This window comes from Vigna unguiculata, chromosome 7 (genome assembly GCF_004118075.2).
Source record: "Vigna unguiculata cultivar IT97K-499-35 chromosome 7, ASM411807v1, whole genome shotgun sequence".
NCBI classification, from domain to species: domain Eukaryota; kingdom Viridiplantae; phylum Streptophyta; class Magnoliopsida; order Fabales; family Fabaceae; genus Vigna; species Vigna unguiculata.
In genome coordinates, this window is record NC_040285.1 from 10,928,985 (window position 1) to 10,952,501 (window position 23,517).

The window sequence follows — 23,517 nt, forward strand, 5'->3', positions numbered from 1 at the left end:
TGACTCGCTCATTGACTAGACCATGGAGAAATAAATTTAACAAAACTCACCTAACAAATCCAAACCTCATTCAGTGGCCCAACCACCCTGAGCTCTCTAGAGTCTTACAAAATATTTTTGCCCAACGATAATACCACTTGCACAACAACCCAAATCTTGAGATGTTAATCCACTAGACTAGCAAGTTATGGCTTGTTGAACGAATATATTGTCTGAAGCTCTCTCTAGAATCTAAATTTTTTGGCCTATTTGGGTGATTTTATTCATTACTTCAAATAAAACCAAATGACTCAACTAATATATCTCAAGGATTTAAACACACACAAAAGTTCAAAAATCCCATAAATTAGAATTCAATACTATCATCTTAACAATACAAAATGCCACATAAACGAAATTAAGCAACAATAACTCAATATTTATTCAACAACAATCATCTCTACTATACATATTTTATCATATTCTCATTCATCTACTACCATCTTTTCTAACACTTATGATGTCATTCACCTACTACCATCTTTGCTAACACTTACGATGTCATTTACCTTCACTTCGTCACCCGCATTTGCCTGAGCATTCTTCGACTCACAAACTCGTAGATCACGTGCATTCTGTTGAACATCTTGAGCAGTGTGAAATAGGTGGGTAAAACATGGTGATGTTAGCATTGGTAGAGACCCAACCCTTAGTGACATTCTCCTTGGCCTCTTCATCTTTGTTGTCAATAGGTATGAATAAATCAATCCTCTCTATGGTTGTAATTTGGGAATTAGGATTATAAATTGGGTAATTTGGGAATTACGTTGTTGGTGTTTCAAGAAAACGGTAGAAATGGAGATGGGTTTGGCGTTAGCGATGAGGGAAAGATAGGAGGAGAAGCATTTTGGATAAGAGAGAGGGAAATATGTTCTAGTTGTGAGAGTTAGGAGTGCAATAAAAGTTACAAAGGTAGACATTGTAACAAGTTTTAGGAGAAAGGAGAAGAATAGGGTTTATGCCCAAAGAGGAGATTTTTAACCGAGGGGAGGGGGGGGGAGCGATGGGGGTTTCTCACCCATTAGCGGGATAGGTCCAACTTCCTAACTTGTTTTTAGACATCGGGCTAGCCTAACTGGTCCAATTTTGACGGGCCAAAACAAAACGGGCCTAAACAGACTAAGGTAGGGCATTTTGACATCCTTAAAATTAATCAAGTTTCAATTATAAATTGGACAAAACTCTCTTTCCAACATGATTTTTTTCTCAAGCAAGATGTTCCCACTCAAGCGAAAATCAAGGCAATACAAATCTCTTGCTCAAGTGATACCATTTACGTAACGTGATATCTCTCAAACAATTTCTCTCATCCCCTTATAGATGTTTTATGTTGGTTTGAAGTGTTTTCTTGTTTAATAATCTTAGTTAATATATTATATAAATTTGAATGTTTTATTCCAATAAATTGTTGAAATAATAAGAATAAGATGAATTTTAGTAATTATGTTAATATTACAAATGAGGTTGATGAATTGAATCATTATGAAATAATAGGATGTATGGAATTTGTACACCATTGATGTACAGATGTTGCTAACCAATGATGATGGACACATATACATGAATTTAAATGATATATTTGATTGAATTAGTTATGATATGAGTTCATTGAATTACAATGGAAAAAGGTGATGTGTTAACCTCCTATGTATGTATATATTTGTGACTATTAAGGACATAATTTATAATATAACAAACATGGTTTGCATCATTGATAGTTTAAGTAATGTGTAGTAAGAGATGAGGATGTAAAAACTTAATAAGGAGTTTCTTGCACACATAACTAAAATCTATTATAATATGTATAAATGTCCATGTATTGAGCTTAACCTTGAGTCATACAATCAAATGATGATCTAAGCCTTGGGTTGAATTATAAGTTAGTATTTAATAAAACATACTTAATACTAGTTTCTTAAAAAACATAAAATGTGTTGAAACATATCATGTTTATTATTCATTTATAAATTTATTTGATTTATTTAAGATGGTTTTTAGATGTTTTATGTTTGAAAATATTTTGGATATTTGTGTTTATAGTTACGTTGGATTAATTTGTTAGTTTTTTTTTTTTTATAAAATCTTGTATTGATTTGTATTTTATTTGTAGTTTATTATATATACCTAAACATATAGAAAATTGAGTAATAGAAAATAATCTTTTATAGTGGAAGTACACCCATAAGAGCATAAATAATAACACAATAAATTTAGTGTAATTCAATATTTGAAGTCCTACAATCATGAATATTTCAGAAAACTATTATTGTAAACTCTCTCGTATAAGTTTTACAAGAATGAAATTGAGAACACTCTTATGCAAATTTTATAAAGATAAAATTACAAACTCACTCAAGTAACTTTTACAAGGATAAAATTATAATCCTCTCATAACAAACAATTAACCAAGTCCCCTACACACCAAAGAAATTTATTAAATTGTGGTAACAATAATTTAATCAATTCTTCATTTTTAGAGTTATTTCCTACCTTTTCCTTCTTTACATTATTCAATGTGTGACTTTGGTAAATATCCACTTAAGAAGAATGTATCATTCTTTCACCAAGAGTTTCATATATTTAAGAGAGATTAAATGCAGAGTGAAGATTCAACATCGTTAATTTTCATATCAACACTTTCATATTTATCTTAAAGTAATGTTAATGTGTCGACAACATCAACACCATGTTCCAAAAATACCCCAACATCATCCCTCATCTTCCTTCTTCCACTACGTGCTTCGATATGAACACTTTATATGTCGCCTATGAATTTTCTTACAACACCCTTACCATTGATGACTTATACAGACTCGTTGACAACGACAATCCTTTACTGTTGTCAATCCACATTGTCTTGCACCTCAGACTTATTTTTTATAACTTTCATGTTATTGTTATTAGTAACTCATTAGTACTTAACATGAAATCCATCTACAACACTAATATATCTCTAAGTACGAAATGCACTAACGTTGACTTTTCTCATGTACGTAAGAAACATAAATATATAATGCATTTTGATGTGCGAGAAGTGTGGTAACTAATTTCAATATTAACAAGAATTGTGGTATTTGACTATACACAAATAATTTTCAAGATAAATAAAATTTGAATAAATTGTTTATTTAGTATAATATGTAGGACATATTTCGTTTTTTAGTTCAATAAAATAAATTACAACCTTAGTAAAAAAATTAATTTTATTAATTCTTTTTAAACTTCGTATATAATTAAGATAATTGAACACATGTTGTACTTTAATAATTGTCAAGTGTGTTTATTAAAGAGAGAAATTAATATGCAATTATCTTTAAAGGGAATATCTTAATAAAAAAAGGTGTGACAATAATTAAAAATTAATGTGTTTACTTACCTTAATTATTAATGAAATTTAAACAAAAATTTGTATATTAAAACTGCAATATTATTTATTGTATTAAAAGTAAAATATGATACTTATTGCACTTAACAAATTATTTTGAAAATATTTCATTTGATTCCATAGAATGACTGAAAATGTTGTCATTTTATATAATTAAGATTTATAATAAATAAATATAAGTAAGCCTTAACCTATAAATTATATTATAATTCCAAAATTGATTAAACTAAGCTTCAATGATTGATGATATTTCTCAATCATATATACTTGTCTCTGTCGCTCCTCAAGATTTCAATATATATAATATTGAAGTACATGTCTCTCAAAATTGTTCTCTGTGAAATATTTTTTGACACTTGAATTATTACTCAATTATGTTAGTCTAAAAATATCACTTTTGATGACTGGTAGATCTAATGTCACTTTCTCTCTTTTAATTTATGCTTTTCTTTTGGTGGTTAGAGAATGCGGTGAGATAATTTGAAGGATTAAAATCTAAGATAGCGTTATTTTAATCCTTTTAAAAATAAAATTTAACCTAGTCTCAATTATAAAATATAGGTTTCATTACTTATATAATTTTTATTTTTGGCCAAAAATGTAAAGTTGGTCTACCAATGTTTTTAGTCACAATTTAATTTCAATTTATAAAAATTGACGTAATTTGATTATAAATTTTGAAGAATTGATGGTCATTTTACTAAATTTCTTAAAAGGGACCAAGAACTTTTTTATCAAAATTGAAGTTTTAATAAGAATGATTTGTTTTGTTGATGTAATTAACATAATTCTAATATTAATTTTGATGAAAAATCATGGATTCGTTTCAAAAAATTTATTAAAAATATCAAATTGTATCAATTTTTCTAAATTTTGCACCAAATTGCATCAATTTTGATGAAACGAAACTAATCTAAGATTACAAAAAATGGAAGTACCAAACTTAATATTTTTAGACGAAAAAATAAACCAAATAACTGATGAAATGATGAAGGCATGGTTTGGGATCGTCACAAGGATTTCAAAGCAGTTGATAAAATCATGCTCAAGACCTTCAAAGAGATCTCGGATTAGCTTCAGATCGTATAATAGGAACTCTTTTATAATTTTTTTGTAATGTTTTTGTTTAGGATTTATCGGACCTTTAGTTGTATTGGGTTTTTTGGTGTTTCGGCCCATAGTATATAAGCTCTTGTGAAACACTTTGTATTCAGATTTGAGTTATATGAAAATTTGAGTTTTCTCTCAAGTCTCGAGGTTCTCCTCAGACCCACTGATTCTTATCTTTGAATCTTCGATTCAAAGTGGCGGATCTTCCTTACTTATCTTGGAACATCATCCAAGTGGCGTGATTTCCTCTCGTTCCGAAAAAATCCCCGATCGACGTCCTCCATTTTCCCCATTTCGTTCTAGGGTTCGTACCCATTTTTGTTCAAGACGAATCTCACCCCAAATCTGAGATGATCCTACATCGTATGGTAATCAGCGCTCGGTTGGCTTCCTCCCTCGTTTCGGATTTTCATCTTCTTTTTGTTTTTCCGTGTTGGTGTTCTCGTTCTTCGATTGGGTTTTTCTCGTTGTACGTTTTGTGCTCTCCTCTTCGATTAGAAGTTCTGTGCAACACCTTCCATGTGTGAGTTTTATTGAGAGCGGCACAAGATTGGTTCATGAGGTTCCATTCAAACGTGTAGAAGAAGTGGATTTATACAACGAGTTAAAATGCAGGTCAAGCAGGGTCTTCCCTCTTTTATGTGATGCGATTGGCTTTGTTTAATCCATGAAAAATTATTAACTGTGAAGTGGCATAGCTAACCCATGAAACAGAGTAGAGGTGTGTGTTTTGGTAGACCTTTTAAAGTGATTGCATACCAAGTGTTTGTGAAAATGACTTAGTGAAAAATTTTGTCTAGTATTGATTCTATGCAAAGCTGATATATTCTTTGGCTGAGTGGTGCTAAAGATAAAGTTAAAGTTTGAGTTGTTCGGTCTGCAACAATTGGAGAGAAATTGGTTCAATTGGCTTAGTTGTGTGTAAAGTTTGTGGAGAAATTGAAGTGGGAGTTGGCTATTGGGAGTGGTGCACACGAACAACATTTCATCTAGAGTTAAAGTAGATGTATTTTTGCTGCAACCAAAGCAACACAGCCAATATTTAGTGCAATTTGAAATTGTGATGCTTGCAATGATGTGAGTTGAAGAGGTGTAGTGCAAAAAATAGGACAACCGCCTCATTAGTTTACTTGGTGTGAGCATTAGTTTTGAAGGTTGAAGAGGTGGACATGTGGAGACTTGCGTCTAATGCAATCAGTAGCACCTAGTGGATGGTGGAAACCAATTCGTGCAGCGGAAACACGTTAGGTAGTAACTGGCTAGTTGTCATTTGGTGCAGCGTATAGATCTACTACAACAACTACTTTTTGTGGTGCAGGCTTGACCTTTCATATGTTGGCAGTGGTGACTTTGATTGGCTCGTTGTTTGCTTAATTAGTGTAGTGAAAATTTCTTGAAGCAGCAACTAGATTTACTTGAAGTGGTGGTAGCTAGCTTAAGTGTCATTCGGTGCAGCCAACTAAAGAAATATGGAATGAGAAGTGTGCTTGTCGAAAATTCAGCGCAGCAACTGCAATAGGCAGTAAGTGGTGCGTTAGCCACTTTCATTTATCCAAAGTGAGATTGGTTCAAAAGGAAGTTTTCATTTGAATTTGGCACGTCCAATGGCAGCAAAAAAACACAATTCCTTTTTGGCAGCCATGCATCCAATTATACCACGCTAATCTTGGTTGTTGGTTCGAGTTATGGTGTGAGATTGCCAAGCGGTGCAAAGAGTTTTTCTTGATTCATCATTTCAATTTGTTAGCAACGTGCTTCTTGTCATGTGATGTTTCAGATACAGTTTGTAGGCCACTTAACTATGATTGCACTAATAGAACAATTGGTGACAACAACTTGAATCTTGTTTCGGTGCAACAAATAAATCTCAACTTTTAGAGCCATGCAGTAGTAGCATTCAGTGCAGGGTTGTAGTTGGCCTTGTCTTTAGTGGTACATTAGTGCAACAGGATGTTGGCCCATGCGATGGAAACTAAACCATTCAACACAGTAGCCCCTCTTGGTTCATTTGGTGGTAGTAATTAAATTTGGTGCAGAAATTTCAAGCATTGGCAACAAGCATTTCTAGTTTCCTTTGGCACGTTGCAGTCCATGTGCTTAGTGCTTGTTCGGTGGCAGCCTTTATCTTTAATCCATTCGGTGCAATTAATATCTTGCTGCAGGATTTGAATTGGTGGACTTTGAAAGCAGTTGGAACAACCACCAACAAGAACACGCGGCTGCAATATTTTGAATTGGCTCGATGGTAGTCTTCTTTTGATGTAGGACAGTTTGGTTCAATTGGACACATTTGTTTGAAATAGCTTCTATCTGAAAATTATTGATCTTTTGTTTGGGAGGTGCAGTTGTCTCGTAAATAATTTGATGCAACAGCTGGACCAATCTAAAAGAGGCAAGTGTTGCTGGTTTCTTCTCTTTGGTGGCGTGATAGAAGGTGCCAAAGCCTGGGTGCTCCCAGTGATTTGGTTTGTGTTGGAGTGCCCTGCCACGTGAAAAGTATTGGTAGAGTTGGTGTGGTTGGGTTTTCTTTAAGGTGCTCTCAGTGCACATTTTTGTAACTTTGAAGAGTATAAGTGTTACTATTGTTTCATTAAAAAGTTTGAGCAGTAGCAGGTGGTGGCCGTTGAATGTGTTTTCAGCAAAGGACAACCAATCAATTGTGAACCTTTAAGGTGCATTAAATATCTCTAGCAGAGGCCCCCTACATAGAACCTGAAGGAGTACATAGGAAGGTCTGGAATAGTAAGAAGTTGTTATTGTTGTGATGATGGTATAATGTTGTTTGGACTTCCGTTTGAGGTAGTTTTGCTATAGTTTTAGGACTTAACTTTGATTGATTGGGCATCATTTTTGGCTGGTTTAGACAGCAAGCATGAGGCTGTTTTGGTTTTTGTAGCTATCTTCTCTATGTTTGGGCTTGAGTTTTGAGTTGATTTTTGGGCTGTTGTGGATGTTGTTATGATGGATATACATGGTGCCTATTGTGCTTATTTTTGGGTCAATATTCTTGTGAGTATAAGTCTCTTTTCTTGAATTACTAGCTTTGCTTGAGTCCATTGTCTATCACTTTTCTTTTTGAGTTTGATTTTCCTTGGATTCTTGTGTTGTGGGACAATGTACCTTGGGCTAAATTGTTGGAAGTATTGCGTGTGGGGGTTTCATCACAATTTAGCTTGAGTATTTTGTTTCACATTCCCAATAGTAATTCTAAATACTTTGTTTAGATTACTCTTGTCTTTTAAAGTGTTTTTCTTGTTGTCAGGGTCTTAGTTTGTCATATATTCACTCTCTTTAGTTTAACCCTTTCTTGCTTTTGGTGCTTTTTAGTTTGTCTTTAAATTTCTTTGGTTTTGTCTTGGAGTTTTCCTTTCCTTGGCCTCTTGAGTTGAGCTTAGATCTATTACATCTTTCACTTTGATGTTGAATTCTTGATGGGTTGATTGGAGGTTCTTTGAAGAATTGAACAGGAACTTAAGAGCGAGTGAATACAATTAAAGAGTGAAACACAAGTGAAATTGAGTGTAAACACGTAAGGAGTGGTGAGACCCATTTGATAATTTTATCCACATTACTTGTGCTAACCACTTACTGTGTTTTGTGTTAGTTCTTCTTTCCTCTCTTTCATTGCAGGAATTAGCAATTTTGAGCACTCCACAATGTTTCATTCACGTTCGACCTTGATAAAGGATATCAACTTCATTGTGTCCAGAATTATCAGGCTGAATAACAAACTTGGGGAACTTAGAAGGGAGGACAAGCATGATAGAAGATCATTGCCAATCGACAAAATAAGTGTTATTAGGTGCACCAAGTGTGAAGGATATGGACACGAAAATTATCAATGTCATAATTGGAACGCAAAGTACATGACTCTTCAAGAACTCGAGGATTACATTGAATACTTGAAAGAGGTGAAGAGGAGTGTTAGGCAAAAGGTCGAAGTTAGACGAGAGCAACAAGCAAAAAAAGAGCGTGAAAAGGCGGAAAGAGCACTAAAGAAAATGTGGGAAAAGACAAGACAAGAGAGAGAGTTAAAAGAGAGAAAAGAGCTAGAGATGAGAGCTAGAGAACAACAAAAGGAAGAGCTCCAAGAAAGAGTTAGAGAAAGAAAGGCGAGAGTACAAATGAGACTACAACGATTTGAGATGTTGGAAAAAGCAAGACAATTGGAAAATTTGGAGAGGGAACAAAGGAAGAAAGCGCTAATAGAAATAAAAGAGAACGAGCTGAGAGAGAAAAAGAAGAAAGAGCGACAAGAGAAGGAAAAAGAAGAACTAAGAGAGAAACACGAGAAGGAGTCTCTCCTCATACTCCTAACATGCATGGTTGAGATGGAATCCTTAAAGGGGGATTGTAATATTCTGAATTGTTGTTCCCATTCACATCATGATTTTTCATTTTCATTGGGACACTTACTCACCTATCTCTTTTTGTCTTAATGACTAGGGAAGACTTATACATTAAGGAGCAATGACATAAGTAATGGGGTGAAGAAAAGATGATAGAAAAGGCAACAACAACATGGGTAAAACATGAACCTGACTTTAATCATCTGCTTGTGTGTTTGTCCTATCATGAAAATCCTAACGGATTTCAAGGACACTCTTTTTCTGTTATGATTACTATGGGTTGTTTTCCCTTTTGTTTCACTGTGGATAATATAGTTGTGTTGAAACTCTTTGATGTGTTATGCAGGTTTATCTTTGATCCTGGAGGGCAATCTCTAAGCACTTTGATAATAATAGATTGGCCTCTTCCATGATTCTAATCTCATTTTTTTGATAGCATTTTATTTTTGTCTTTAGATCGTTCTGGTTTTGTGTGCTTTTAGCACTTATGTTTGTGTGTTTGGTTGTAGGTAATAAAGCGCTAAAATTCGAGGTCGAATTTTCTCCAACCCAAAGGCAATGATGGAGGCGTGGTTCGGGATCGTCACAAGGATTTCAAAGCAGTTGATGGAATCATGCCTAAGACCTTCAAAGAGATCACGGATTAGCTTCAGATCATATAATAGGAACTCTTTTATAATTTTTTTGTAATGTTTTTGTTTGGGATTTATCGGACCTTTAGTTGTGTTGGGTTTTTTGGTGTTTCGGCCCATAGTATATAAGCTCTTGTGAAACACTTTGTATTCAAATTTGAGTTATATGAAAATTTGAGTTTTCTCTCAAGTCTTGAGGTTCTCCTCAGAACCACCGATCCTTATCTTTGAATCTCTGATTCAAAGCGGTGGATCTTCCTCACTTATCTTGGAACCTCTTCCAAGTGCGTGTGATTTTCTCCCGTTCAGAAAAAATCCCCGATCGACGTCCTCCATTTTCCCCATTTCGTTCTAGGGTTCGTACCCATTTTCGTTCTAGACAAATTTCACCCCAAATCCAGACGATCCTACCTGATGAAACCTAAAATATAACACAATTAGCTTGACATTAGTCAAATAAAACACAATTAATGAACCTTTTAATTTAATAATTTGGTATTAACTTTATTTTAATATCTGAATAATGATTATATTGGATGACAAAATAGTAGTGTTAGATCCGAGATTAATCACTCTTGAATTTTATAATTAAGAAACCAGTTTGCTCACTTTTTATAAATAGAGTTGCATGGGTTGGTAGATTCAACTTCATTTATTGTTATGAATCACAACGCAGCGGCAAACGAAAATAAAGAGCAACACCAATAATGAGAAAAAAGAAGAGAAAACTAGTAGAACTAACCCATCATGAAATATTATGTAAAATGAAAAAAAAATACGGTCAATTAAATCAATGTTGTAAAGTCATGTCGAGTCATGCACTATGGTATATTTTATTAATAGAAATTTACTCACATTGTATATTTTATACAATTTCTTTATTTTAAGAAATTATTATAATTTTCAATAACCAAACTTACATTTGTGGTGTAAAATTAAACACTCATATCATTAAAAAAAATGTTTATATAACTATATAATACCTTCTATTTTTTTTATATCAATACTAAATAGAAATTAGTTAAAATAAAAAACTTATAATTAATAATAGGGATACTATACAAGCATATTTAATATATATTTTTTAAATTTCACATTAAAGAAAAAAAAATACGAAATAAATTTTAGAGAATAATAATAATATATCTTCCTAAAACTCATAAGTAATTTTACACAATTGTAATAGGAACAAAGTAATTTTGAACAATTATAGTAGGAATAATGTGTAACACCTAAAAATTAAATAATTAACTATAGTATAATCTCATCAAGGTTTTTACAATACAATCTAAACATACACAATAAAAAAGAGTAATATATATATATATATATATATATATATATATATATATATATATATATATATATATATATATATATATATTTTGGCGGATCTTGGTCGAAAGTTTTGGAGGGACCAAAGTAATATAATTTTCTTATCATTTGATTAGATCATTAGTATAACGCTTTAAAGAATGAATCTTCTACCAAACAATTGAATCATTAGATTTGATCATTAATAATATGTTTTAAAATATGTGAAGGTGAAGAAGTATAATTTATCTTGTTTTCATCTTCACATATAACTTCCCTTTTATCACTTTTACAAAATGAATTTATTATTTCATTCTTCATCGATATACTTTTTTTTAATATATTAAAAAATAATTTATCATAATTTGATAAAAGATTAAGAGACATAATTATTAGAAAGAAAAAATATTATAATTAAGTCACAATTAAAAATCAGTTATAAAAAAAACACATAATACATCATTTTTTCTATAATCATAGAAAATGAGTATACAAAAGGCTCATAAGATAAAAAATAATTTTAAAAACTATTAAACTATTATTTCATCATCAAGTGAGACAAGAGAAAATTACATTTTTTTTCAAAAAATAAAGGAAACAAATGAGAAATGAGAGCAAAAGTAATGAATATGTGTCTAACTTAATTTTTTCTTCAAAAAAAAAAACATAAGAGTGAGAGATGAGTACAATTTTGTGAAAAAATTAAAAAGGCAATGATAGAAGAAAATAAAAAAATATATTAATAAATGTTTAGTTTAGTTATTCTTTTTGCTTGTTGTTACTCTTTTCAAAAAATGTCAAGTTGGTGAGTCAGTTTTTTTAGTCTCAATTAGTTCCAATGTTTGAATCGCAATTTGATATTTTTAGACGAAAACAAAGACTAGAAGAATAATTATACCTAACTATTTTTATTTTTTATTATATTTAATTTTATGTTTTATTATTTATTAACATTAAATATTGTATTTTATAAAAATAAGTAAAAACACAATTTAGTTTACATAAATTTTAAAATTATACTATTTATAATTTTAAAAATTTCAAATATATATATATTTGTACAAAGAGAATTAAATTATAAAAAAATCATGTTCTTAATTTTTTTTCTATACATGTAACTATGTATGCACTACAAGAAAAATTATTTTTATCAGATGTTATTTTTTGCATTTTCGGAGGTTTTAATGCTCACTAAAGGTATTATCCGCAGTTTGCTTTTTCCTAGAAAAACCAGCGTTGTTAACAGATTATCGACGATTTTGACTAACCCTTGGTAAAGTAGCACTTACCTGTGGTTTTGAAACCCTGGTATTTACTAGCGGTTTGGAACCCTTGGTATTTATCGGCAGTTTTGAAACCCCTGGTATGTACCGGTAGTTCTGGAACCCCTGGTATTTACTAACCGTTCTAGAACCCCTGTATAACGGTACTGAAATCCCATTTTCAGTGTTTTTTACCCTTACAATGCAATTCATTATTTGGTGATGCTTTCACTTATTTTTCAAATTCCCTTAATTTTATTTGTTACACTTTTTGAATGCATATAATTCTTAAAACATATGATATAAAAAGAAAAAATTCTAATATTTGGACATTTGTTTATAACTAGATATAACATTCATAAAAAAAAAGAAACATTGTCTATAAGTTCAATGTAATAAAGTTTAAACGGTCAAACTATGAAATATTGCAACATCTTTGTTCTTATAGTTATAAAGTCAAATATAATGAAAATCTAATAAGATTATTCAACTATCAATCTTGATCTAAATCATTTATTTCTTCAATAAGAACACTCCCTTTATCAAATACCCAACATAAAAAATAATCATAATTAGTAACATTCTTTATATAACAAGGAAATTTAACAATGAACTCTATATCCCAATTATGTTCCTTCCTTGAAGCCAAATATAAAGGAGTAGTTGATTTTGTAATGCCTCCAGAAGTATACATTTGCAGAGTATACAAGCATATGCAAGACTAGGTATCCAAAGAGGTTGCAAAAAACTTTTGTTTATTAATCATGTTTGTCGGCATCATTCTGCCAAAGGGGGTATACAAGGTAGTGGAATACCATATAAGATCTTGAAATCATTAAAGGAGTACCAAGCATTCTAAGAAATATACATACACAAAATTATGCAACTGCATAATTTAAATTCAAATGAACATTAACAACTTATCTATAATAACTTTAAGTCATAGGAAACACACAAAGACAACGTATTATTGATACTTTGTACGACATCAATTTAGAAAAACAGTCACACAAAAAGGATAAAAAAATCTTCAAAAAAGTCATTGACCCTTTGACATATATAGAAAACATGTCAAACTAGTCATATAATGGCATTAATACAACAACACATGCACATATTCCATATAACAATAGTCACTTCATTCTTAACATTTTTAAGAAATACCACCATTACCTTGGTAACTGGAAGTAGAGTAGTTGTAGTGAGAAGGCTACATCAATCAATGGTGCGGGCACTTCTGATAACATCATCAATACTTGTGATCATACATCATTCTTCAATTTAGTATTCATCAACAAAAGCACATGTTATTTTAGTACCAAGACGGCAACAAAGTACACCATTTCCAACTTATTTAAACTTCATCAATGCCATCACATGACCAAAACTTTTATCCTGTACCATAACCATGTCCTCTTTCATCCATTTTTATAATCTGAGGGCCAGTTATGTAGTAATCTATTTGTTTTAGTAAAACTATTCTTTTGTTGATTTTTCTATGAAACAATTATACAAACATTTCATGTGCATTTCAAAGGAGTTGTTGGTGTTCACCTTAAGTTCAGTAAAAATTGTTGCCTCAATGTAGTAGCCCTTGTTACCAACTCTTTTGCACTATGTGAACAAAGTGGCCCCTTCTTTTTTTCCATCTTCAATATAGGAAATAACTTTTTCCATCTTAGGAACATATTAGTAAACTCACGCTCAATCCAAAGCCAAAATACATTGTTGCGGAGCTGAAACAGAAGACACGTAGCCACTCTCATTGTCAGAGGTCATGGTGAAGCTTCTCTTGTCGTCGCCACTGATGGTTGAAGACGTAGCGTGGAAGTTCGTGAAGGCTGCGAGCTTAAACAGTGGTAGCTCTTGGTTCGTCAGAGTTTCTCCAGCGTCGTGTGGGTTGAAGATGAGGGAAGAAGGTAGCCTCCGTCTGGTTCAGTAATCGTGGTGCTAGGATTCCAAAAGCCGACTCCATGAAAGCAAGAAGAGGGAAGAAGATGAAAATTCCAAGGTGTTCGAAAATTGTTTTCTCTCTCTATGTTGTGTGCTTGGGTAGTTTGTTTGTGTTTAGGGTGAGTCAATGGTGTCTGAGAGGAATAAACATGATGTGCAGTAGGAGGTGATTGAATGGTGAAGTCTGTGTAACCTTTTTTCCCTGGGGTTCTAAAATATTTCTTTGAGGTTCAGAAATAAACCTATAACACTTAATAGAGATTCTAAACACCTTCGTTATTCACATTAGTTACTAAGGTTGTGTTAACATGAAGTAAATAAACTTGGTGTATAATTATCACAATTCACATGACAAATTTAAATATTGAAATAATTTTTAACTTTAGAAATTATATATAAAAGGATTAACATTTCACAACAATTTATTTTTATTTAAAATCTAACATCCAAAAACCACATATATGACACTTGGATTTATACATAAAAAAACATTCAACAAAGTATAATTGTTGTTTAAGTTCTTGAATGAATGCTTGATGAAGGATTATCTTGTTTTCTTTTAGAGTTATGAATATGGTGAAGTTGTTTAAGAAAGCTTTTTGAAAATTCCCACTGGACATTAAGATAGCAAGCCATCTAGATGTGAAGGTTCATTTCTCAAGCTCATGAAAGGAAGAAGAGAGTTGGATTTAAACTTAAAACTCACACGGCATTAACAACACTTAAAGAGCAAAATGAAAGAAGAAACAATGAAAATGGAAAGCAAAGGAGATGATAAATGGAAGAAGCACGCCACTCATAGGGGGGATTTAAGCCAACCAAACCCTAGAGATGAGTGATGGTGCCGCCACTTGCAAGCAAGATAAGGCAAATGTGAGTTCACTTCTAGGAAGGAGAGCTCACGGAAATTTGATGGTTGAATGCACAAGTTTATAACAAAATGATCAGCCCTTTTACAAGACAAAGAGCACACTTTAAATAGGAGTTCATAGGGGTCCTTTAGCAAATACAAAAACATGGAAAGGATGAGCTAGCAAATCTTAAACCTAGGTGAAAGTAATTCTCGGCCAAAATGAGTGAAGGTGATTGGTGGATGCATTCCCATGAGGATTCTAGGCCAAAAGGGGAAGGAGACCAAGTAGCCTTCAATGGAATAACCTAAAAAGGCAAAAGGAGATAAGGTACATGTTTACTTTTGCTTTTACTTTATGCTTTTTGCTTTCCTCTCTCTTCCACTTCATCCATGTGCTCCAATCATCATAAGCCACCTAGCCATGCTTTACCTTCTCTTAACTACCTACAAAACAAGACAAACAAGGATTAACATGTTGGTTTAAGTTAATCTAATCTTGGTCAAAAGGTTAACTTTGGGTCAAAGTCAACAAGTCAACCAAAATAAGTCAACTAGAAACCAACTTAGGGAATTCAAACTAAAGTAATGCAAAACAAAGATAAAGATGATGGAATAGAAGACTCCCCTCTAGACATGCTTCTAGTGATCCTTCTTGAGGGAGATTCTAAGGAGGTGGTCACGCCTTCATCAATGCTTGATCACAACCAATAATAACCATATCATCAATATAAAGAAGTAAGAGAACAATGCAGGTATATGTGTGATGAATGGACAAAGAGAAATATATTAACTTTGGGTAAAAGAGAATATTGGAATGAAACTTGTCATACAATGCTCGAGGACCTTGCTTCAAACCATATAAAAAACATTGAGCTTGCACACGTTGTAGATGAAGAGAGGAGGCCCTAAGGAGGAAGCATGTAAATATCTTCAGTCAACTTACCATGAAGAAATGCATTCTTCATATCCATTTGATCAAGGAACCAACTGTTAGAGGTGGTTATGGAAATGATAGTTTTGATAGTTGTCATTTTGGCAACAGGTGCAAATGTCTCATCATAATCAATATCATATTCATGTTTGTTTCCTAAGACAACTAGTCTTACCTTGTAACGATTAAGTGAACCATCAGAATTTAGTTTCACATAATACACCCATTTGTAGTCTATAGGTTTGATATAAAGAGGGTAAGAAATAATATCCCATGTGAAGTTCTCTTGTAGAGTCTGAAGTTCATCGTTCATTGTCTTTACTTAATGTATATCTTTAACAGTTTGTGAGTAACAAGTAGGAATAGATGTGTCGGAAAGAGAAGTTGTTAGAGAAGTATGAGAAGAAACATACCTATTTGGTGAATACCTATTAGGAGGACGAGACATTCAACCAGATCATCATGGTGCAACTGGTACAGACACAAGTGGCAGATCTGAGTCGGAAGGATAAGTGAAAACTTGATGATGACGTTGTGAGGATAATGTAGAAAATGTAGGAAGCATAGCAACATCATTTGAAGTAGAAGAAAGACAAGGAAACATAAACTAACTATAAAAAATATCACAATTTAGTAATGCGAAAACATTGATTAGAATTATCATAACACACAAAACCCTTATGAAAAGGACTATACCCCAAAAAGGCACATTGGACCGATTGTGCCTCAAGTTTATGCCTTTCAAGTGGAGGTCAATGAACAAAACAAATACCCAAAAGTATGTAAAATACTATAATCAGGGCGAGTTTTAAAAAGACAAAAGAAAGAAGAGTAAATACCAATTACTGTAGAAGGAAGGCAGTTGATTAAAAACACAGCAGTGGAAAGAGCCTCCACCCAAAAATTGGATGGAACAGAAGCTTGAAGAAGCAATGTGCGGGTCATATCAAGCAAGTGACGATTTTTCCATTCAGCAATGTCATTTTGCTGAGGAGTTGTAGGATAAGAACATTGAGATAAAATATCATTTTGTTGAAGGTATTTCTAAAACTCATGAGACATGTATTCTCCATCAGAATTTTAGTGAAAATTTTGAATTTTTGTTTGGGATTGAGTCCCATCATATGTCATGAATTTCTTAAACATGGAAAACATTTTAGACTCAGAGCAAAGCAAATATATCCAAGAGACTATAATCATCAATAAATGTAACAAAATATTTATAACGAGCATGAGAAGCAACAAGAGACATACCCCAAACATCACTATGAATTATTTCAAAGCAAGATGAAGCACGGTGAGCATTAATTGGAAAAGGAAGAGTTTTACCTTTAGCCAATTTGCAAACAGAATAAGAGGCGTACTAGGAAGAACATTTTTATTTCCCAACAAACTAGATTTAAATAAGTGAGACAAAACACTTGAATTTGGGTAATCCAATTTTCAATGTCAAACCTCATAAAGATTTATGACATTATTATAAGATAAAGACAAATGATTAGAAATAAATTGGAGCGAAAATATTTGTCCCACTTTACGCCCCTTCACGATCTCTTTCCTTGATACCTACTCCTGCATAAGACAAACAAACCAAGAAAATTTAACATCACAATTATTGTCCACTGATTGACCAACAACAATAAATTGGAAGCAAGTTCAAGTGAGACAAGAACATTTCGAAAATCAGGGTTTAGGTCACTAATATTAGTGATAAAAAGAGTATTTCCATCAGCAATTTATATTTTCTGAGTACCATTATAAGAATGTACATTATGCAAATTTTTAGAGGAATCCCCCATGTTATTGGATGCGTTAGAATCAAGGAACCATGGGTGAGAAACACTAGAGGACTTACCTTGAATACTCAATGATGAAAGAGCAAAAAGTACCATTTAGGTAGGAGGACAAATGGTTGCATTGGTAGCGACATGAAATGCTTGTACAAGATGTTATGTTCGTCGTGGAGGACGTGTGGGACAATCGAAAATGATATGACCTTGTTGCTTGCAATAATAGTAAAAATTTGGTTAAAATACTTTTTTTATCCCAATTTTCGTCAAATTTTGTCAAATCAGTCCTAATTGTTTTTATGTTGTGGAAAACTATTAGCTCAAGTGGTTGAGAGTACTTTATTATGTTGAAAGGACTTGGGTTCAAGTCCTAGGTATGTTAATTGTGTGTTATTTTAAATTGTTTATTATTTTGGTAATATGCTTGATTATGAGGAGTGATATTATAACCCTAGATTTATAAGAATTGTCTTGAAAGATGAATTGGTTGAATGGTTGTGCATTTACTTGACAATTATGTGGTAGTGTGCTTAAACCTTGGCTAGAGCAAAATCTTAATTGTCATTATTTTTTTTAGCCTTGGAAAACAAATTTGGAATGAAGAGCTGGAGGTAAGTGCTACGAACCTAGACACGGGGAGTAATTAGATTTAAAGTGACTTTAAGCCACTTTGGTAGGAGTGTGTCAATTGTGTCCCCACTTTTGAAAAAATGCCTCAATCAGGTCTTTCAGAAAAAAAATGATTAACGTCATTAACGGTACGCCATGTGTCACTCTCTGGGTTTTTTAATTTTTCTAATTTCTTAAAAAAAAATTTAACTTTTTTAGTCTTTTTAATTTTTTTTCTACAAAATTTTTTGTTGTCACATCAAGTCTCTATTGTGACACGTGGCAATGTCAATGCCATGTGGCAGGATAATGCCACGTGTGGCAAATGTTGTAACATCCCTAGGGAATATTACTTAAAAATAAATATTAAAATAAATAATTGCATTAATAGCCATCTCGATAAAAATCCCAACGCGGGAAAATTTCAATTTATTAAGATAGCGCGCCAAAACTCATAATTGAATTCATAAAATGTTACAAGTTCCCAAAATTTGCATTTAAAATATAAAATACATATGAGTAAAACTCTAGCTCTAATCCCATGCTAGCCCTCACTCTGCCATCTGAACATCCTCAGCACCACCTGTATCAACATCTGCTCCCGTGTAACGAATCACACGATCATCGTCAAACACAAACAGAAAGGGTGAGCTGAGAAAATAAAATAACAAGCATATAAACACAAGATAGATCGTTTACCCATCTTATTCATTATCTATAATTCTTGGCCAAGACCCTAACCCCAAGACTTATCAGTCTCCAAATCATACAATTTGTTAGCCTTGGACTCGGGAATCTGATGCTCACACGAACCTGCCCGCTCGTGGTCCTGCCTCTACGAACCTCCCCGCTCGTAGTCCTGCTCTACGGACCTACCCGCCCGTAGTCCAACACATGTGATCCACCAGCCCCCGTACCTCCCCGCACGTGGCATCTCTCAACGTGAGCACGGAACATACGAACCTACCTCGCTTGTATCCCCACGTGAGAGTAACTTGATATGAACCTCCCCGCTCATATCATCACATGTCACACCATCCATGAACCTACCCGCTCATGGCACAGCATCTCCCGATCCAAGCAAAGCATCATTGTCAGTTAAAACAACACACCAGGAAGCAAAGAACAACAGCGTTACCGCCTGGCTCGGCCCACTCGCCGCCAGGCGAAACTGTTCCAGACCGCCTGGCGGTATTCACTCACCGCCAGGCGTCAGCGTTCTCCTAGACCCACTGTTTTCTCGTCACCGCCTGGCGGAGCACACCGTGCCGCCAGGCGCCTGCTCAGTGCAACTCTCTCACGCTAAGGCTATCGCCTGGCGGTTATCAACCGACCGCCAGGCGCCATACCAGAAGCCTCCAACAGCTGATTTTTGGCACACTCACTGATTTGGTTCCTACTAGAATATTACCATAAGTATCACTCTTCCCATTCATCAGTACATTATGCAAAGTTAACCAATCATACAACAATCAATGGAATTACGCATAACCATACTCCTATGTCCATATATTCCCCACAAAATTTCCCCCAGTTCTTTATCCCAGCATAATGTCTAGGTCAACCTTAACGAGATTGCCTAATCCATTCCCTCTGACTTATTCAAGTACAGATTCAGAAATCATTCACCCCCTAGGCTATCTAAGTATCACAATAGAACAGTTGCTTAATTCCATTAACACCGAATTTCAATAAATCCCACATCCTTATACTTACCAACTTCCAACATTGTTACATCCAGTAATTTATCATCAATTGGCTTACCAAAACATGAAATCTTATACTCCCCATTTACTTGCAGCTACACTATTTTTCCACCGCATTCTTATACCCGATTATTCATCTTCATTACCTTCCCGTTACCCAGTAATCATCAATACCTTATAATACACTTCCCTTCTTCTCCCCTTACTCTATTAATTACTACGAATCTTTCCTTAATTAAAGTTTCCTAACAACTTACGCACAAATTTTGCCCCTCTCGCGTCACCCTATCTCTGCACAAAACAGGTCTGCGTCCCACTATCGCCTGGCGACAAGGGTAACGCCGCCAGGCGGCATCCCAATACCATGATGAAATCTCAGCTTTTCCTGCACTGGCGAATACCCAAAACCCTCCAAAGTTCTAACCAATTCCAAATCTCAGGCTCAATTCACTCAGCATGAATTAACAAACCATCACATCATTATATTATTCAATTACCTATCATACTTCTTCCGATCGCATAGCAATCCTATTTAGCCTACCACTCTTACCATCCCTTGATTCCCGTACGAATCTCTCCTGTCTCCAATCAGATTCTTAATACGCCCAAAACCTCAGAACACATGAAATAACACAAGATTATCCAATTACACATACAAGAAATATCCAATTGAAAATCACGCAGGCCACAATTTCAAGAAAAACACAACAAACACAACGACAATGCCACACATCGCCTGGCGGTTCATGCTCACCGCCAGGCAGCTCATGATACAAAACCCAGAATGGTTATTACTGATGTGCCGCCTGGCGGCACCTTCATGCCCGCCAGGCGGTTTCTGGACGGAACCCCGAATTTCCAGAAAAACAGCGTCAAAAGGAGAAGGAATTCATGCAATTATACAAGACAGTACATAATCAATCGATCACGAATCAAAACACAGTAAGCAACTCCCCTAACCTGGGTTCCTTGCTAAATTCGAGTAGGTGTGCTTATCCCTTCACCAAACCTCCCTAGTCCTTGCTTTCCACTCCAACCTTTGCGTTTTCAGCCTCCCTACCTTACTTTATTAGTCCCAATTCTCGGAAAAAGCCTCTGCTTATGAGTACCACGAACCCTCAATGCTATTTTCTTCTCTTTTAACCCTTCCTCTCACTATCTCTCTCCCTTAATTGCTCCTTTAGTGGCTTACACGAATTTTTAAATAAAAATGATACAAAGGCTAACCAATTTGCTTAATTAACCCTCTGTTTTCCAGCCCTTAGGTTACCCCTCCTTGGCTGCTAAGTTTCTAACCCTTCCACATTCATGCACAAGAAAAATTTGGCAAAAAGGAATTATTTAGTTCTCACCAAGGTTTGAACCCACACTCCTGCACATACCACACCAAGGCCAAACCATTCAACCAATCCTTATTTCATGATAAATCCTACAATTTTAAGAGTTTATCATGACACCACACATTCAATACATAATTACATAAAAATACATAATTTAATAACATCCAAGTGACACACATAGGACTCGAACCCAAGTCCTCACACACAATAAAGTACTCTTAACCACATGAGCTAGCACTTTTCCACATCATAGTCCCTCACATTTATTGCTTTAAATGTTCTCGCTACTCGTCCTAATTAAATAATTAATTAAATAACTATTTAATTTTCCCGGGTCTTACAAATGTCATTCTACTGATTTCAATTTAGTACCCATATATACCTGATTGTTTCAATTTACTCCCCACTTTTGTGACTTTGGTTCAATTTTGTCCCAATTTTTTTTAATAATTGAAGTACATTTTTTAAGTCACTTTTTCATAAGATTAAAAGTAATTAAGTATAAATATTTTTACAACATTAATTACTGATATATATATTAAAATTTAGTGGTAAAAAAATGTTATACTAATAGAACAATATAATCATCCACTTTTTTTTTTCAAAATAGAGCAATATTTTCTCTGTCCAATTCAAGACCAAATCTATTATTTGTATAAATGTTATACTAATATTTTTTTTATTAAAAATAACTTTTTAGCATATTATGTTATTGTATATTATTAACCCATATCTTCTCAATGTATTCTTTGACCACTAAATTTTAATATAGATATAAGTACTTAATTTTGTAAAAATATTTATACTTAATTAGTTTTAATCTTATAAAAAATGAATTAAAAAATATACTTCAATTATTAAAAATATATTGGGATAAAATTGAACTAAATACACAAAAGTGGAGACTAAATTGAAACACTAAGATAAATATGGGTACTAAATTGAAATTAGTACAATGACATTTGTCACACGTGACATTATCTTGCTACGTGGCATTGACATTACCACGTGGCACTGACATTGCCACGTGTCACAACAAGAACTTGACATGTGGCAACAAAAAAATTTTGCAAAAAAAATTAAAAAAACCAAAGAGTGGCATGTAACGTGCCGTTCACGGCGTTAATTATTTTTGTCTGAAAGGGACCTGATTGAGGCACTTTTTCAAAAATGAAGATGCAATTAACACTTTTTTTCTCAAGTATCAAATTGACACATTCCTACTAAAGTAGGTACCATCCAAATAATTAAACCGAGAAAGAAGTCAAGAAGACGAATAATATTGGGTGGTTAACAAAGCACAAGAAGGGGGCTAGGGTTAGGTCCTTGCTCTGCATCTGCATTTTTGTGTGTATGAATGTAGAAGATGATGGTGAGGGAAAGGGAGAAGTGGTTTCCTTTGAATGAGAGTAGAAGCTAAACCTAATTTTCATTAGAGTGGAGCGACAAAGTTAGTAAGGAGACAATTGTTTCATTGGAGTGGATAACTGTGTTTTCTTTCAAAATAAATCACGTGCCCAATACCATTTTCAATTCCACCATTCCACCAAATATCACGTCAACAATAATTTTTTTTTTCGAAATTCAATTCCAAATTTTCGGTTTACACATTACCGAATAACAAAAAAGTCATATCTTGAAGATCATTGTATCATTATTCTAAAAAAATATAAATAGTTTCATTTACCTATAATTTTTTATTCCTATTACTCAAATTAAAGATCTAGCTCTTAACTATAATCAAACTTTAGTGCATACTACGTTACATCAAACTAAAATGATTACTTTTTCTCGATTGATTCTACTAAAATTAATAAAACAAAAAAAATATTTAAAATAAATAAAAACTTATTATGTGTAAAGAGCAAGAATTTTGAAGGAAATTAAGAAAAAAAAATGAGAAATAAGATAAGAGAAGAAAGAGAGAAAAGAAAAATAACGTAAGAGGGTGGATAATGTCAAACAGTGAAAATGTGCAATGTTTTTGTTTTTTAAAGAAATTATCTCAGAATATATTTCCATACATTTTGAATGTGAAATAGATAAAAAGTATTACATGTTATATAATTTCAAGATATTATATAATTATCTAATATTTTTTCTATTATTTAATTTTACTCCTCAAAGTGATTGTTTGGTTACTAAAAATTATAAAGAAAAAAAGAAGACGCAGTAGAAACTTTATGTGGGCCCTCTCAGGACCCTCTGTCGTCTAGTCACAGGTCACACAGATCACAGGTCCTA